The 19,748-nt window shown below is 46.2% G+C and overlaps 1 protein-coding gene and 1 long non-coding RNA gene across 7 annotated transcripts in view; one reads left to right on the plus strand and one right to left on the minus strand.

The window, feature by feature from the left end:
- Positions 1–717: 717 nt before the first annotated feature.
- LOC140421084 (uncharacterized) lies at positions 718–13,654 on the minus strand. The gene is made up of 3 exons (XR_011946663.1): positions 13,464–13,654; positions 3,362–3,485; positions 718–1,106 (listed from the first exon to the last, which is right to left on the minus strand). It is a non-coding gene; the product is annotated as an uncharacterized lncRNA (long non-coding RNA).
- A 2,804-nt stretch (positions 13,655–16,458) lies between these two features.
- The window catches only part of frmpd3 (FERM and PDZ domain containing 3), a 698,336-nt gene continuing 695,046 nt past the window's right edge, over positions 16,459–19,748 (plus strand). For 4 of the 6 annotated variants that reach the window (XM_072505439.1, XM_072505443.1, XM_072505441.1 and 1 more), the window contains exon 1: positions 16,513–17,522. The gene's annotated coding sequence lies outside the window, so the exon portion shown is untranslated. Of the gene's footprint in view, positions 17,523–17,712; positions 17,886–19,748 lie in introns of those variants that run through there. The other 2 variants (XM_072505444.1, XM_072505442.1) reach the window with 2 other exon arrangements.

Below are 19,748 nucleotides of genomic sequence, written 5' to 3' on the forward strand. Positions count from 1 at the left end.
TTAATGCAGAGAATGTGGCAGACAAATTTGTACACAGAGAGGTCCGACAAACTGAAATGAGTTAATGACCAGATCATCTTTTGGGTGTCATTGAGGGATAAATGTGGGCCAGGATATTGTGGAGATCTCCATTACTCTTCTAAATAATGCCAGTTCTTGGTTGGAGTAACCTGAGAAAATAAATTAATATTTCATCCGAAAGATGGCACCTGCAACACAGCAGCACTCCGTGAGAACTGCCCAGGAGGGTCAGTCTAGATTTTGTTCTCAAATCCCCTGAGCGGGAGATGGATCCATCTGCTGATTTTATCCAGCACACCCTGGTCAAAAGTTGGAACTCCACCTGGGATTTTAAAACTAGGCTGAAAAACAATTTTTTTAAAAACCAGGAAACCATCCAGGTGAAAAGCAAAACGACCAGATTATTTTGATGGCACAGAGGTAAAGAAAGTGGGGTTGATCTTGAGAATAATTGTGGACATTAATCCATTGTCCCTTCCTCTAGTCAAGCAAGTTGTAAAGCACTGTGGATCAGTTTAAAGATTAATGATGCAATTTGTATCAGAGGTTCAGCAGCATCTTTATGATGGAAGCAAATAACCGATGCATCCAGAAGAAGGATCCATTGGATGGTGTTGCTCTTTTATCTTTATTAATAATAACCACAAGACACGAGTATGTTCCGTGTACTGGACAAATGACCACACAACCAGTATATTAGTTCAATTATTGTTTATTATTAAACATAGGCTTGGTTCTATGCGTAATAATCTACACGCAGCAACACATTAAACTATACCTAACAGCTTAAATGACCGTTACTTATCTTTCAAGTGACCGGCTCTGTGCAGGTTAGACAAGGGCTTTGTCTGAATCCCCACGTGTGGTGGCTGGAAGTTGTCAGGTACATTTAGGCTGCGGCTCGTCCTTCAGGTAGCGATCGCGGGTCCTTGAATTTGGCTGGTCGATTTGCTGCAGTTGGTGTAGTGATCTTTACATGGGTATGTACAGAGGGGGCTGATGGGTAATGGAACGACCACCGGGGACAGCGCTGGCATGTATAAAAGTGGGACGCAGGCAGCCCTCTGCCTCTTTGGCTGATTTGACTGTGAGGAGAACAGGAGCAGAAATTTAGCTCAGGGCTGCTAGTGCGGTCAGGCCTAGTTGTAGAGCAGAGAAAAGTTGTCACCTTTCTCCGAGTACAGTTCTTTAAGTAAGAGCTCACGTAGTTATTTAAGTTGTGTTGCTCAATAAACCTTCTATAAAACTTCTGGACTACTTCGAGCCTTCTTCCAGAGCCTCTACTGTAACGGAGTTGAGTAGCACAGATTACCTGCTCTACAGGTAACAAAACAGTTGGTAGGGCAGAGACCGGTCCCACAAGAGACAGAATGTCGGTCACACAGTTCCTCTTATCCTCTGATCTTTCTCACTCGTTTGGGTGGTCCCAACCCGGGATCCAATGGATCAATAGGATTTTGATCACCCTAATCAATTAGGGGCGAGTACCTTAAAGCTGGGCAGGTCCTAATTGTTATTGTCCAAGGCACGTATGCATTCCCAAATAAGGTGAATAGACGCCCCCGAGTCTGTTACTGCTGCTTTGTTTCAATCTGAATCCCATTATCCTGGGGAAATCGGTGATTGACCTTTAGCAAGTGCAAGTATCTGTGTAGGTCTGGTTTCCTCTGCACAATACACAGGGGCTGTGTACCGTCTGTGTCCCAACCTGACCACAATTCCCATTATCCTTTGCGGGTGGCCATTTTGATGGCCACAATGGTGAGCTACAGATTATGTCAGACATATTTCCACAATTTCATTAATGATAAAAAAGTCTTACAATTTTCAACTTGGTTGTCTCAGATTAGTGGTTGCAGTATCTAGTTACAGCCAGGAGCACCTTATTTATACTGTCTGCCCATGATTGAATCGCTCAGATAAGGATAGGTTCCGCATATGCTTACCCTAATGTACAGAGCTCGCTCTCACCACTAAATATTAAATGTTTTCTGAAAATGGATGAAAACACCTGTCTTCTGAATATATTCAAATATGTTCATAAAGTGATAATTCATGAAGTGCCAACCCAATGTTGTGTGAGACTCCTTGCTCCAGACAAGACTCTGGAGTAATGCTGCAAATATTTAATATTGCAAAATGGATATCATTCTGCAGTGATCACAAATTGTTAACAAATTCTTTAACACTAGGCCAGCATTTATTGCTCTTCCCTCATTGCCCTTGGGAAGGTGGTGATGAGTTGCGTTCTCGAACAGTTGCAGTCCCTGTGCTGCTGTTAGGAAAGAAGCAAGGGTGCTTCTCCCAACCTCCATCGCACTGCTGAAGACTGTTGCCAACTCAGATTGCTCCCTCTCACCAGTTAACTTCTCTCGTTCTCACAGACCCTTTCCCCCTGATGTACCATTAATCCACTGCTAGACGATGAGAGCGAGAGAACATAGGCTTTATTACACAAGAACTTGCCTGCCTGCGATCGCTGTAACAACTGAGTGCCGCCCCATGCGGCTGGTCTATATACCGTCCGGGGGGGGGGGGGGGGGCGGAGCCAGAGGCTCCAGTGCACTACATGGAAAAGGGACCATATTACAGTACTCTACAGACAACTTATTCTGGTGAATACATTCACCACAACCCCATCTCTCCCAAGCTCCGAAGAGCTGAATCCTGAAATCCTCTTCAGCGGCGAGGTGCCAGGAAATGCCGACAGTTTACTAACCTCATGTAGGTGAGATCTTAGACCCAGGGATGGATTCTCCATTTCCCGACACCCGTAGAGGATTTCCCGATCTGGCAGAGAATGGAAAGGGATCGATGCCGGGAGCCAATCCCGTTCTGCTGCTCCAGTCACCGCCAGCGCTGGCAGCGAGCTACACACCCTGCGTCGGTGATAAGATGCAAATCAGTCATTTACATCTATTTGCATCTGAATAACGGGCTTGAAGCCCGATTCTCCAGCCCCCATGACGCTCCAGCCCTCTCAGGCGAGAGTCAAGCGGGTGTGAATTGGTTTAAATATTTACAAGCGGGGCCCGAGCACCATGTCCATTGATGGGGAGCAAGAAGGTATGCAAGCTGATCAAACCTTTCGTGCTTGCTGTGGTGTGTAAGCCTGAGCCTCAGGAAGAAGCGAGAAACAACTTAGTGGCAAATGCGTGGACTCGAGGTGTCCCCTTTGGGATCGGGGTGCCCTGGGGAGACCGCCATTGCTGCACAGATTTATTAATACCCAATCCCACACACCCCAGCTGCAATGTACAGGCTCCTGGCTGTTGGGATTGCTGACTGCTGACAATATTCTGCAAATGCTCTGAGGACTTCTGCTCATGTGGAAACCCACCTGGCCTGCACATCTGGAAGCCCTCATATCCCAGCAGTATCATCACCGGTATTGGCATGGTCATACTCAGTCACCGGTCCACCAGGTGTTGGCACTCCTCAACGCACTCCTCAGAAGCACAGTCCTACAGCAGAGGAAGCAGGAGATTAGCCAAACTCAACCCAAACAAAGAATACATGCACTGTGGCCGTGGAATTCTCCCTGGCCCACAGCCTCACTCGGACTGAAAACCTCACCAGTGACACTATCAGCGAGCCCAGCCCTGAGTATCACAAGATGTCCCTAAGCCCTGCCTGTCCACTGCGTCCATGATCACATCCATCCGGCCCCCTGCCATGGGGCTGGTTTAGCACACTGGGCTAAATCACTGGCTTTTAAGGCAGACCAGCAGCATGGTTCAATTCCCGTACCAGCCTCCCCTAATAGGCGCCGGAATGTGGCGACTAGGGGCTTTTCTCAGTAACTTCATTGAAGCCTACTTGTGACAATAAACGATTTTCATTTCATTTACATTGCCAGGAAACCTGACCAGTTGCCTGTCACAACCAATGTAAAAACCCCAGACTTCACATAACACTGCAGCTAAGGTCCCACAAAATGCACACATAGAATCATAGATTATCATAGGTTATCATAGAATTTACAGTGCAGAAGGTGGCCATTCGGCCCATTGAGTCTGCATCAGCTCTTGGAAAGAGCACCCTACCCAAGATCAACACCTCCACCCTATCGCCATAACCCAGTAACCCCACCCAACACTAAGGGCAATTTTGGACACTAAGGGCAATTTATCATGGCCAATCCACCTAACCTGCACATCTTTGGACTGTGGGAGGAATCCAGAGCACCCGGAGAAAACCCACGCACACACGGGGAGGATGTGCAGACTCCGCACAGACAGTGACCTAAGCAGGAATCGAACCTGGGACCCTGGAGCTGTGAAGCAATTTTGCTATCCACAATGCTACCGTGCTCCCTCGATCACTTCCATCTGTCGGAGCTGCCTGCACACTAGGCTTTTAGCATGGAGATGAATAGCTCCATAGTTTGAATGTCTCCACCACACAACCAGTTGCCACTCTCCTGGCGGGATAGCAGAAAGTGAGGAGATCCACAGTAGACCACACTGGGAGGAACAGGACAGGGGCCATAGAGTCTATCGCTAACACTGGATGAGCCAGCACTGGTAGTCCTGTTGGCAGGGACAGGTGGTGAAGATAGAGGCTCCCCATATCACAGGCTGAGTGCCAGTCACCGATGGAGACAGGGATGTAGTGCGGATGACGTCATCTTGAAGGGGGAGGAGAATGGTTAGGGCTCACTCAGTGGGGATGCTGTCATACAAGGTGTGTTCAGCCTGCTGCTCCCATGCCCTGCCACTTCTCGGTGAGGGTGTAACCACGTAGGACATTCATGTGTCATGGGCGCACTATCCCCCCCCCACCCCCCCACCCCCATCCCCCCCACCCCTCAGCCATCCACACCCGTGAGACAGAGGTTAGAGGCAGATCGGACTGGTGGTGCAAAAGTGCTTAAATGTAACTATTTACCAAATGTGTGCCCTTCCCCCCTTACTATCAGCTCTATACTACACTCGTGCCAACTTAATTGTCATCTATCTTCCTACTCTTCTGTGGCCTACTGCTTTTTCTAGGTTGATACCACAGACAGCACATCAGAAGTGGCGGCAGCCTGCTGCGTATTTTGCCTTCTGACCTGAGATATCCTTGGAGAGCATCCTCTGGGGGGTCTGGACCTGTTTTTTCCCTCGGTGGTTCCCTCATCACCTGTCACAGACCCAGTCTAGCAGTTATCTCCTTTAGGACTCAGCTAGCTGGGTCAGTGGTCGTACTACCGAGCCACTCTTGATGCTGGACATTGAAGTCCTCCACCCACAGTATATTCTGTACACTTTCCGCCATCACTGATTGCCACCAAGTGGTGTTTAACATAGAGAAATACTGACTCATCAGCTGACAGTGGACAGTACGTGGTAATCAGGAAGAGCCATCCTTGCCCATGTTTGCCCTGAAAGTCATAAGACTTCATGGGTCTGGAGTCGATGTTGAGGACTCCAGAGAAAATCCTTCCTGACTGTATACCACTGTGCTGCTACCTCTGGTGATGGTCATGGTGGTATCTGCGACATTATCTGTAAAGTATAATTCTGTGGTCCGGGGCTCACGAGCCGGCCAAATGGGGGGGGGTACTGTTTCACAGGCCGGCTCCGCAAGCGGTCGCTGCAGGCCGCTGCCATGCGCATACGTTGCCACGGACCCGGCAATTCTCGGCAGTTAGAGCCGGGTGCTCTGCGCTGCCGGCATGCTAACCTCCAGCTACCTGGGGGATCGGTGGTCGTTTTGCGCCAAATTTTCGGGGGTAAAATGCTACTATTCCCAGGCCGGCGTGAGGACATAGCCTCACAATCGGAGAATCCAGCCCAAGGTATTCTAAAGGCTATAAATGCAGTATTGGGAAGATAATGGGCTAGATTTTCTGGTCATTCAATGGGCGGGATCTTTCAGTCTTGCTGACAATGCACCCTCGCTACGGTTTCCTGGATGCAAGGGGTGCATGCAATGGTATTAAGAATGGGGGAAAATTAAGATTAAAAAACAAAGTAAAACAAGGAGTTGAATAGAGGCGTAAGTCTGGAGAAAGGATGAGATGCAAATTCACCTATCAGTGGAAAGCAAGTATTTTATGTGACTGGAGAATAAAATAGGGCTGTAGCAGTGGTAACTTCAAATGCAGGGAGGTGGTGGCATAGCGATATTGTCACTGGTTAGTCATCCAGATTGCCAGGATAAAACTCTGGGGACCCGGGTTTGAATCCCACCAATAAATATATGGAATTAGAAGTCTAATGATGACCATGAAATCAATTGTTGCAAAAAACCCACAGAAGGAAATTTGCAGTCCTCACCTGGTCTGGCCTATATGTGACTCCAGATCCATTGCAATATGGTTGACGCTGAAATGGCCTAGCAAGCCAATCAGTTGTGAGCCCCGGAAGCAGAGTCTTTGACTATTTTTAAGGCAACGTTAGATACATTTTTGGCATTGTGATAAGCAAGGAGGTAAAAGGCTAGGGGGTAGGCAGGAATGTGGAATTGAGGTAACAGTTAGATCAGCCGTGATCCTATTGAATAGCAAAGCAGGCTCGAGGGGCCCAGTGGCCTACGCCTGCGCTTAATTCACATGTCTCATTGAGTTCATAATTCTTAGAATTTGCAGTGCAGAAGGAGGCTACTCGGCCCATTGAGTCTGCACAGCTCTTTGGAAAGAGCACCCTGCCTAAGCCCATTCCTCCATCCCATCCCCGTAACCCAGTAACCCCACCTAACCTTTTGGAAACTATTGTGCAATTTAGCATAGCCCATCCACCTACACATCTTTGGACTGTGGGAGGAAACTGGAGCACCCGGAGGAACCCAAGCAAACACGGGGAGAAAATGGAAACTCCACACGGACAGTCACCTGGAATTGAACCCTGTGAGGCAGCAATGCTAACCACTGCCGCCCCGATTGTATGGTTGTAAGGTAGAATCTAGGCTTCTTTTGAGCAACAAAAGAGTCCCCTAGGTTTATTGTGTGGAACTTCCAAAGGAAAGTCAATAATTTCACAGTTGAAGGTCCTCTCGCTATAGGGAGGCAGAAGTGGATCAAAAAGCTGCTTGTAAATCTCCTACTGACATTTCCCAATTCCAGCTGAACCACAGCTTCTGCTGATTTTCTAAACCAGAGATGTGCGTGCGTCTGGATTGGAATTTCAATACATATATTATCTTTGGTAAGTCAGTTCGACTCAGAATGATCCATAATGAAAAGCAATTAATGCTGTCAAATGTTACTTTGAAGGAATGGAAGTAAAAGTTTGATGTCAAGTTACACTGGGACACTAGGATAGGTGATATATCAATAAAGAAGCAGTGGCAGACAGTTAAGGGGATATTTCAGAATATTTAGAATAAGTATATTCCTATTATGAAGACAATTGCTCAGCAAGGATTCACCATCCATATTTAACTAAAAACGTTAAGGAAAGCATCAAACTTAAGGAAAAAGCGTACAACTGCACAAAAATGAGTGCAGGTCAATTGTTTGGTGAGAATATAAAGAATGGCAAAGAATGACTAGAAGGTTCATTAGGAGAAAGAAATTAGAGTATGAGAGAAAGCTAGCTAGAAATGTATAAAGAGATAGCAAGAGTTTCTACAGCGATTTAAAAAGGAAAATAATAAATAAAGTGAGTGTTTTTCCTCTAGAGAGTGAGAATCGGGAGTCAATAATAAATAATAAGGAAATGGTAGATGAAATGAACAAATATTTTGATTCTGTCTTCACTGTGGGGGTTTTAAAAACATTACAGAAATAGCAGTAATTCAAGAGGTGGAAGGAAGAGGGGAATTTGATCAAATTACAATCAACAGGGAAACTCCACCGAACAAATTGATGGAGCTGTGGGCTGACAAGCCCCTGGGACTTAATTAACTTCATCCTATGGTATTAAAAGAGGTGCCTAATGAGATTGTAAGTGCGTTGGTATTAATTTTCTGAAAATCACTAGATTCTGGAAATTTTCCATCAGAGTGGAAAGTAGCAAAAAGTAGCAGAAGACAGGAAACTGGAGACCAGTTAGCCTGACATCTGGAAAGGAGTAGATATTGTAATCGATCATCAAGGAAGTTACAGATGGTCAGTTAGGCAAACCTCAGGAAGAGTAACCATGATTTTGTGAAATCATGAAATGGAAATCAAGTTTAACCAATTTATTGGAGTTCCTTGAAGGAGTAACATGTACTGTGGATAAAGGTGAGCCTGTAGACGTACTGTACTTGTACTTCCAGAAAGCATTTGATAAGGTTCCAGCACAAAGGTCATTGCTGAAAATAAAAGCTCATGGAATAGGGAGTTACATCTTAGCCAGGATAGAAGATTTGCAGTTAGAAAATGTGAAGTTGTTCACTTTGCTAGCAAGATTATAAAAAAAGCAGAGTATTACTTAAATGGAGAATGGCTTCAGAATTCTGAGGTACAGAGAGATCTATGAGTTTTTGTACAGGTCACACAGACGTACAGAAAGTAATTAAGAAGGCTAATGGAATGCTATCTTTTATTACGAGAGGAATTGAACATAAAAGTAAAAATGTGCTTCAGCTATACAGGGCATTGGTGAGACCACATTTCAACTACTGTGTGAAGATTTGGTCTCCTTATTTAAGGAAGGATGTAAATGCATTGGAGGTGGTTCAGAGGAGGTTTACTAGATTGATACTTGGAATGAGTGGGTTGTCTTATGACGAAAGATTGAACAGACTGCGCTTGTTTCCACTGGAGTCTAAAACAATGATGGGTGACTTGATTGAAATATATAAAGATCCTGAAATGTCTGTACAATGTGGCCGTGGAAAGGATGTTTCCTCATGTGGATGAGTGCAGAACTATGCATAACTGTTTTAAAATTGGGGATTGCCCTTTTCGGACAGAGATGAGAAGAATCTTTTTCTCTCAGAGGGTTATAACTCTCTCCCTCAGGAGGTGATGTCATTGAATATTTTTTTACAGCAGAGTTAGATGTATTCTGGTTAGATAAGGGTTCATTGGGATAGATGGTAATGTAGAACTTGAAAGACAAACAGATCAGCCATGGTCTTATCAAATGGTGGAATCGGCTCAAGGGGCTGGATGGCCTACATCTGCTCCTATTTCATATATTCATATGTATGTATGTCCGAATGTACTTGTCTTTATTCCACACAATGTTCCTCCTCATAAGCAAAATTTATATCCTTGAAGATGCAGTTACTGAACTTTTAATGTATGTAATCTACTCCAATGTTTTCATAGAATCATAGAATTTACAGTGCAGAAGGAGACCATTCGGCCCATCGAGTCTGCACTGGCTCTTGGAAAGAGCACCCTACCCAAGGTCAACACCTCCACCCTATCCCCATAGCCCAGTAACCCACCCAACACTAAGGGCAATTTTGGACACGAAGGGCAATAATTTATCATGGCCAATCCACCTAACCTGCACATCTTTGGACTGTGGGAGGAAATCGGAGCACCCGGAGGAAACCCACGCACACACTGGATGTGCAGACTCTGCACAGACAGTGACCCAAGCCGGAATCGAACCTGGGACCCTGGAGCTGTGAAGCAATTGTGCTATCCACAATGCTGCCGCGCTGCCCTAAACTGGTACCAACTGTGACTTTGACTTACAATGCACAATGTTTATTGCAATGATTGTAGAATGCTAGTGTTGTTGGTTAGCTATTACAGAAGTGTTAATTAATAGTTTTTCAAGAGCTTGGGGTATTGCAGGTGCTTGATAATGTCAATTCTTGCCCCATTAGCTGTGGATGCAAACCTTTTGTTTCTTTGTTCGCCTCTTGATACAAACATTTCTTTCGCGACAGCGGCAGGCAAGATAACTATAAAGCAAGCATACAATGGAAATAAAAACCCGGAGAGATTTAAGTGGTGATGTATGATCGCCCGTTTTATATTTACACAGTCAAATTCTACCCTATGGACCTCCTCACTGCAATTGAAGTCATTTAAATGGTGGTGAAAGCTCTCATTAGAAAGCTTTTAATAAGCTCATGGTTGAACTGTGCAGTCAGTACCATAACTATCATTCAATCCTTGCCAAGAGATATTCTGACCAAAGTGTGAATTTGTCGTGATCTTTTCATATTGTGTTCACTGGGGAAGTAAGGAGCAGCTGCAAGTCAACCACAACGACACCATCCATATTTCAGTGGGTGACTAACACTTGGAGGGCGAAATCTGCATTCAGCCCTCCTCGTCGACCTGCACCTTTCCAACCAAATAGTCACCCACCTTTTGCAAAAGTACATTGACAAGCTTGTTTTCATTATTTCACATCATAGCACTGGTGATCAACCTGCAGAAGACGGTTCACAGTGTTTGGGAGGTAATAGGTGACATGTGACAAGAATTTACATAAAACAATTACTTGCACTTTTCTTCCCAGATGTTTTCTTTAAATAATCAAATAACGGAATTCTGGGTAAACACTGAAACGACTGTAAAAACCCAGCCAAGTCAGACAGCATTTGTGGAGAGACAAACAGTTGATGGCTGGAATTCTCTGTTACCCAGCACAGATGGGAAGGTGGGTCTGTAAGCTGGTGACTCTGGAGTTCCTGCTCTGATCCTCCTTCTCGGAGGAATTTTGCCAATGATTGGCTGGCAGGCAAGCAGGACAGCCACCCATTCACTGGATGGAGCTGGGGCACTGAGGCGGTGGCTGTGTTGTCAGCAGTTGCACCATCTTTAAAGGACCACAAACACCGGAATGTGGCTTCACAGCTGCTGGAGAACTAGTTGTTCATCTGCTTCCACAGACCTCCCCCATCCGTAGTGCAGACTGATGTCTGGGAGAGGGCTAAGAGGCGAGTGAGGCAGGCACAGTGAAAGCCTGAGGACAGAGATTGCAAAGGAGGTCAGCCGACATGGGCTTAGCTGGATAAAGTGACTATGGTTCCTCAAGTTACCTAACAACCTTCCCCAACTCTGCAAGGTAACTACGCACCTCAATTCCTTCAAAGGTCAGGAATTAGATAAATGTGAGGGTGTTGCTGCCGGGGATGGTGTGCCCATCCTGTCAGTGATAATGGGGTGTGGCTGCATCATCCCAGCTGTGAAAGAATGTATCTCTAACAAGGGGCATAAGCCTGGCACTGGTAACCTTCACAATCTGGCTCCAGATTGGCCCAATTCCACGTGCATACCTGTGGTCACAAAGTCCACAGCTATGGTAGCAGCCACTTAGGCCTGGGTGGCACTGCCAGGGTGCCAGGGTGGCTCTGCCAATGCACCAGACAGGCAGTGTCAAGGTGCCCGGGTGTCATCCGGAGTGCGAGGGTACCACCTTGTCCAGAGCCCAACTACCTAAGGGTCTCTAATGGGCTGGGAGACCCCCCAAGGTGCCATTACGCCGAGTCCAGGTTTGTGGAAACCAGTGCTAAATGGCGCCTAGGTGAGCTCTCCCTGGCAAATGCAGTTGGATCACTTAAATATGTTGATCTGAACCTCGCCCAGCGGCGGCGCGGTCCAGATCGTGACATCTTGTGAAATTTCTGTAAATCTCGCAAGATTCAACAACCTCATTGCGTCACCAAGTTAGGCACGACAAGGCTATTAAATCTCACCCTCAGCCTTTTTCTGAATGTTACTGACACATTCTGCAGACTCATTTTTCTGTAACAAACAGACAAGTTTGGAATAATAGCTTCTCACAAGTGGGGTTCCGATCATGTGAAGGTCAGGGATTAGCATACAACAGAGGGCAATACATATTCAGTAAGGAGTTTCAAGGGGGGTGATGCAGTGTCCATGCCCCTGGCCAGGTCCCCCCCTCCCCAGTCGGTGAACCCAGAGGTGATCAGGGCATCACATCGTGTGGCCTCCCATGCCTGCCTGGGCCCCATGCCCTGCCCATCCTCCCCTCCCCCGCATCCTCTTCATCAGAAGAGGCCTGGCCTTCATCATCCTCTTCTAGTATATCGCCGCGATGCTGCATGATATTGTGGAGGACAGCGCAGGCTGCCACAATGTGGGCGCCCCTCTCAGCGTCATACTGGAGGGACCTTCCAGAGTGGTCCAGGCACCTGAGTCGCATCTTCAGGATGCCGAAGCAACACTTAATCACACCGCTGGTGGCTGCATGGGCATCGTTGTACCGGATCTCGGAGTCAGTCCGTGGCCTCCAGATAGGCGTTATGGGAGGCAGTGGCATTGTGGTGTTATCACTGGACTAGTAATCCAGGGACCCAGAGTCATGCTCTGGGGACCCAGGTTTGAAACCTGCTGTGGCAGATGGTGAAAATTGAATCCAATAAAAATCTGGAATTAAAAGTCCAAAAAGTGACCATGAAGCCATTGTCGATTATCGTAAAAACCCATCTGGTTCACCAATGTCTTTTAGGGAAGGAACTCTGCCGTCCTTACCTGGTCTGGCCCACACATGACTCCAGACTCACGGCAATATGGTTGACTATTTAATGCCCTCAATGATGGGCAATAAATGCTGGCCCAGCCAACGACACCCACACCCCATAGACGAATCAAAAGAAATATCAGCCACGACAGCAGTGGGTAACCCCTGTCGCCCAGGAGCCAAGTGGGGTGGGGGTGGGGAGGGGGGTGGGGGGTTGAAGGGGGTTGGTGTCTCAAAAATGTCGAGTGTGCCAGAATGAAGGCGTCATACACACTTCCCGGGTATCGGGCAGACGTGCATGATGCGCATCTAGTGGTCACATGTGAGCTGTAAGTTCATTGAGTGGAAGCCCTTTCGGTTTGTGTAGAGCGGCCTGACATCTGCAGGTGCTCATAGGGTGACTTGCATCATCCCCTGGACCTGGCGCATGCCAGTGATGATGGCAAACCTTGCTGCCAGGGCATCCTGGCGGGCTCGGTCCACATTAAAATGGATGTATTGTGTTGACTGGGCATAAAGGGCCTCCGTGATGGCATGGATGCACCTGTGCACTGAGCTCTGTGAGATCATGGACAGGTCCTCACTCAGCGCCTGGAAGGAACCCGTGGCGTAAACGTTCAGGGCGACCATTACCTTGACAGCCAACGGGAATGGGTGTCCACCCCCGTGGTGTCAGTTCATAGAATTTACAGTGCAGAAGGAGGCCATTCGGCCCATCGAGTCTGCACCGGCTCTTGGAAAGAGCACCCTACCCAAGATCCACACCTCCACCCTATCCCCATAACCCAGTAACCCCACCCTACACTAAGGGCAATTTTGGACACTATGGGCAATTTAGCATGGCCAATCCACCTAACCCGCACATCTTTGGACTGTGGGAGGAAACCGGAGCACCCGGAGGAAACCCACGCACACACGGGGAGGATGTGCAGACTCCGCACAGACAGTGACCCAAGCCGGAATCGAACCTGGCACCCTGGAGCTGTGAAGCATTTGTGCTATCCACAATGCTACCGTGCTGCCCCTGATTGCGCCATGATCTGACAGATATGTCGCACTGTCTCCCTGCTGAGCCGGAGACTTCAATGCCATGCCCAGTCCGGCAGGCCCTCGAACGACAGGCATTACCGGTGTACACACTGCCTCACATGGCGCCTCCTTTGCACTTCCTCCTCCTCGGCGTGTTGGGCGGCCGACTATCCTTCCTGGGCAGCTGCCTCCTGTTCCTCTGGGGTAGGCTCTGATGCGGCATGCTCCGCTGCTGTAGGCTCTGCTGCTGCAGCTTCCTCCGCCTCTAGCACTCCAGCTCGTACAGCCACAGGGCATTCCCCAGGACTGCGGCGATTAGCAGGAAAGCCACCATTGTTGGTTAAATTCCAATATCCATTGTCTGCAGGGGTGAAAGGCTGACATGTTAGCATGGTCTGTACCCCCGTGCCCAACCAAGTCCAACGGGCTACATGGTGCGTCCGGTTGGCACTGCGGGCTCTGCACCGATATGGCCCCTCTTCTTTTCCACACCCCAGGCCCCGCCAGTGGCCGGAACCAAGTGTCTGGCCCTGACAGCCATCCCAGGGGTACCGTCGGCTAGCACTGCCCATGCCAACGGTACTCTCTGCGGCCCTGTCCAGTCGCCCTGTAAGGGCTACTGTGGGCATTGCCCTTGGGTGAGCCGTGTGATGCCCTGTCAGTGGGTGGCGGCTATGGGTGGTATGGAAGAGTGTGGGATGGAGGGTGGGGGCTGGGGTGCAGGGGTGGGGGCACCCATACAGCCAGTGTCACTTTGCAGAACCAAGACCAAGGTGAGTGGTCAGCGGGGAGCGCTGCTAGATGGCTGCCCTGCAGTCCGCGACAATGGTGGTCCATGCCTGGACACATGTCCCAGTCCCGTGGGGGGGGTCACTCCAGCCACATGGTCTGTTCCTCATTCACCCCTTGGCCCTGGCAGAGCCCCCCATCCCCATCCCCTCAGTTGCACCTCTCCGTGTCCTATCTTCTCTCTCTTCCTCATCAGACACAACACCGGTTTCACGATTTTTAAAAGCACAAGTGAACCTTGCTGTCGGGAATTCAGCCTATTGGAAGGTGAGAAGCATGGAGGCTACGGAGAATACCGGGCCGGGCCCGCTGATGAGATGCCACCAGTGTTTACTGTACGTGCGTTCTGGAACGCATTGACACCGCTGTCGGGACAACGAAGAATTGTGATTTGGCTTGAAATTGGCGCTGGAACCAATTCTCTGCCCAATCACCTTTCCCGATAACGGCGTCAGCCGATGGATTTGCAGTTCCAGTTGTTTCTTTTTCAAAAACAAAGCATGAAACCAACCAATGAAACCAGCAATTGATATTCTACATTGCACATGACACATTATCATGGCAGGACCTTACATGTTTTAGTCAGGTCACATCTTATTCTTCCAAATTCCATTGAGCTTCAGCCCAACCTGTTCAACCTTTCATCATAAGATATGCCTCTCATCGCGGGAATGAGTGAATGAACCTTTGCTCAATGGCTTCTAATGTAATTATTTATTTATTTTCAAAATAAGATCTAAACTGCACACTGTATTCCAGATATGGTCTCAGCAAGCTGTGGTAAAACTTCCATAATTTTATGTTCCATTCTCTTTGTAATAAACACCAACAATCATTTTGCCTTCCTCATCACTTGCTATACCTGTAATACTAACATTTCCTGATTCACCTTCCAGAGCATCCCAATCCCTCTGTGCCATCAAGTTCTGCAATCTCTCTCCATTTATGATGTGGAAATGCTGGCGTTGGAATGAGGTGGGCACAGTAAGAAGTCTTACAACACCAGGTTTAAATCCAAGGTGAGTGATGAAGGAGCTACACTCCGAAAGCTCATGATTCCAAACAAACCTGTTGGACTATATCCTGGTGTTGTAAGACTCCTTACTCTCTCCATTTAAATAGAATACTGCATGACAACAACAGATATTACCCAAGTCATTTAATGATTAAATAAATAAGTCATCGGCTTTACTGTTAGTTGATGGCAGCCACTCTATGTGGTCATTAACCCAGGAATGTTCCACTTTATAATTCTGTGCTTTCAATTACATTTTTACGGCAGGTGTTTCCACTCCTGGATCTTCCACTGATGCATGTAATAAGTTCTACTGACGTCAGTTATTTATCTTGCAGAGTTGCTGTTACCCTTACTACAGATAGAAGTTTTTTTTCTGTACTTCTTTTTTGATATTTACAAAATGTCCTTAATATTCAGATTCAATTTGAATTCAGTTTGAGTGCACATTTCCCTTCATAAATTGATCTGCACCTAAACCTTGGGATGTATTTTGATAGTTTTGTACAATCCAGATACTTAGTAGGTGTCCACAGACTTGTGAAGACTACTTCTGAGTATCTGGCGACTACGTTCAGTATATATTTGTAAAAACTGGACTGAAGCTCGAATACCATCACTTTTGTGCTGGTCCAGCCCACATCCATCTAAAATGTCTGCGATCCCAGTGGGAATTAGTTGTTTCAGATTCTTTTAACGGTCCAGGATTTGGAGGCTCCATTTCTGGTGGATGAGATAAATTATGTTGATAGACGCTCTCTGTTTAAATGGTCAACTTGTGGTCTTCATGTCCCACACCATGCAAGCGACTAGCCATTCAAGATTCCATTTTGCTGGCAATCTTGAACCCCTCTCAGTTGTCGCCACCAGGGAGCCTGCACTTGCATTTAGCTTCCGTTTATTTCGAAATCAGACCGGCACTGTTTTAAAAACATTACTCGTCAACCATTTGCTTTTTGTCGGATCATTAATTGTGGGTGTGTCAAATGAAAACTTGTGTTAATTGTCTCAGGGGAGTAAAAGCGTACCCACTTAATATTCGATCATAAGAACTCCACGTTGACACCTTGCAAATCGAACCTCCTTTTATTTTCCTCCGATTATTCCTACTCCAGTGTAGCTGAGGGCGGGTCCTCATGCATGAACCGAGAGATTGGACAATTTAGCCACGGTATTGGTGAATGGCACTCCAGCCCACTTCTTGCCTCTCTGCCTGCATGTGTGTGTGTGCTTTCCGGTAGGGGTCACTGGACAACAATCAGAAAGGCAAGAATGCCGGATTCCCTCGCCCAATCCTTTTTGACATTTCCTATTGCCGTTTTGGCTGCGAACGACCAACTTTTCACTGACTAATCCAGAATTGATGGTCAGTCTAGCTTCCGAGGAGCTCATTTTCACTCAACAGCTCGTGAAAGAAAAGCGGGAATATCTGGCGTCTGTTCGCGTTTATTTCCGATGCTTGAGAACATCTTGCACCCCAATTTTAAAAAAAGCATTGCCTGTCAAAATAGAATGCTGAAATCGCCAAACCTTGGGGCGCGGAAAGAACAAAAACCTTAATTTGTACGTCGCGTGCACTGGACGCTCCCGGATTTCAGATGCACAATAAAACCCGGCATCGTTCAGGATTCAAGCCAAATGCACTACTTAGTATTCTCCCCTTGTCCACATTAAGTGTCCCTAATTCTTTATCAAATGTGTATGCGATGGTTGATGCATATGCTGGCTCCATCTCCTGCTCTGCACAGAGCAAAGGCTGCTTGTCGAAAAGAGCCCAGGAACCTCTTTGCAAGCACTGAGGGACTCTTCGCTCTTCCGTCTTCGCTCTTCCTGTCGGTCTGATGTGGCAACTGAGACTCTTGTGTTTGTTTTTTAGTCACTGGAAAGCAGGTGGACTTGTCTTAGACTTGTGCATTTGTCTCTTTGTATGTGAGGCGAGTTCTGTTCGTTGCAGGATCAGGAGGCTGCTTTGAGCTCAGAGTAGCCTTTCTTGAGGAGCAGGAGCCTCAGCCTGCTGCTGCTGTACCAGTGACTGACTAACCGTGTTTAATACAAGAGGAGCCTTTTGTTGTGCGGTGTTCTCTATGGAGGAGCTGCTGCAGTTTCCACCGATCCTCACCTGCTCGCACAAAGCTGCAAAGTCAGCTCTGGCTATTGACAAGCAGTCGGCACGGTTTGACTGATTCCTGCAGATGGATATAGCAGCAAAGGGGGGTAGCTTTCTTTCCTGTCCGGCTCTCCCTCCAGCATCCTTGCCCGGTGTAGGGGAAAACTTCACCGTCATCTAGTATTTCCAGAGAGAAATATGCCGTGAAAAAGATTAAGAAAGGAACACTTGTTCTCCAACGCTTAAGGTAGGAAACTCTTCTTGCAAGAACACCACACGCACTAATCAAGGAAAGTTCCTCGCCTTTTAAAAGCAAATTCAGCCTGCCTTAAACTGTAAGTCAGGATTTGTGGCTTCTCTGATGTGGTTTCCGTTTGTTTATTGGCAAAAGTCAAAAGGGGCTGTCTCTCATACATGTATATGTCTGATTGGGAATGGGGTTTCAATGCATCACATCATGCTGCAAGGTTCACGGTGTGCTTTGAATTTGACTGCACAATTCCAATTCCATGTCACCAGCACCAGAAGCTGGATGGCCTCACTATTTATCAGTTTGGAAACGTGCTTCCGTCCCTTGACATCCACATCCTACCCACACGCCTGAACACCGGTAAGTTATGGAACCCATTTAATTAGAAGCAATTTTCCTATGCTTTAATTTTCAAATCAATGTATTTTCCACTGGGGAACAGGATGATCATCCAGCGATCACGTAAGGAAGAATCACAATGCAAAATTGAATAGTTCCTCCTGTGACATTACGTGTTCCTCCTCCGCAAGAAAACGATCAAATTAATAAAGGATTTGATATATTTTCTATTGCCTCAAGCTGATGTGTTGTGCCGGGCAGTGAGAGAGTGACATTGCAGAGATGTGAATAGAGCAGATATGCAGAATCTGATTGTGGAGAATCGGTAGGGTTGTAAAAATGAAAGATTTGGCTGCACAGAATTTACTTAGCAGGTAGTTTACAGTCAGCCTGTTATGTTTAATAGCAACAGATTCGATCAGCCAAGTAGAAATATCAGCACGTCTCACACCCCACCCCTTTTTTCAGCTTATACATTAAGCTTAAATGCGTCAACTTTTATTTAGGCTGGCAATAAGTTGTAACTTAACAGCATCAATTACAGATCTTTGAAAACTTTACAAGCACTGCAGTTTTCTCAAACTACAGAAGGAACAACTAAAGGTTACAGATATTCAAATGATTCCATTATTAACAGAAGCCAGAGGCGAAGGTCATTTCATTCAATCAGACTAGCTCATTTCCAAGGCACTGCTCACAGTAGACTGGGGTCTAAGAACATGGGTCTTGTATTTAGCTTCTAACGTGACCTGTGCCATTATTGCAGCTGTCTTATAAACGGGTGAGATCAATCTGAGGACACTTGTAACTGCTTATAATTTTCTGGCTCCAAGTCGCTAATTATGTCTTATGCATCTGAAACATGGTGTGCTGCCTGGACTGTTTGTGTCTGACATGCATCAGATACAACAGTTTTATATTAATATTACCTGCAGATCCTTCATGATATTTTTCAATAACAGGGATATTATATGATGTACTATGAAAATTTTAAAACCAAAGAATATATTTTTTTATAAATGGGCACTTAAGCCTCTCGAAATCTAATTCTTGTTTGTTCTGTGGACCCTTTCTATCAGTCGAAGTTACAGCTAAGAAAAAAAATGAATATTTTTGGATGTTTTAGCATATTTAACACTGAAATGTCAGGTATCTAATATCCAGATGCACTGATGTTGTTTCTAATACATTAATGGTGGAGTTCCTATGGTTTTGTCCATCGTAACTTATGTGCAGCCTAATTACAGATTGGCTAAACCATTTACTACTGAATATATTGTCAAGAACATTGATTTACGTTTTCTTTAGATAATTTAAATTGTATTTATATTATATTAGTATGCTTGCAGCTTCTCATTTTATTTGTGGTAGCCACAATATTCAATATGATGATATATTTATATTAGATGGTATTCTGGGATTTTATTCAGTATTTGTAGGATCAAATACTGTTGTCCATGCTATTAGGTTCACAATGAGTATCTATGTCTTTGTTCTTGAGAAGAAAAGGAACGGGGGAAGACTATATGACAGATGCACAGGATAAGGCTACTGGGAAATATCTTTCTAGCAGATTCTACAGACCACACTGTACCCTCAAGGATGTTTTAAAATACATCTACTTAACTAAAGGTGCAGTAAGCAAACAAAGAAGGAGCTCCATGTTCTGTTACAAACTGACCACCAAACATTCTTTCAACCTGCAAACCCAAGCAATGAACATAAATATTTCTGAATGACACTTACAGCACAATGTTTTACGGTGCACATTTAATCATTTTCACAGTGTCTTCTTCAATTCTGTTTTTTAATCTCACCCTGGTGCTCCATCAAAATGAAAGCCAGAGCTGCCAATGGAACTTTGCTGCTCTGAGAGCCTCTTGC

This window comes from Scyliorhinus torazame, chromosome 5 (assembly GCF_047496885.1).
Source record: "Scyliorhinus torazame isolate Kashiwa2021f chromosome 5, sScyTor2.1, whole genome shotgun sequence".
NCBI lineage: Eukaryota > Metazoa > Chordata > Chondrichthyes > Carcharhiniformes > Scyliorhinidae > Scyliorhinus > Scyliorhinus torazame.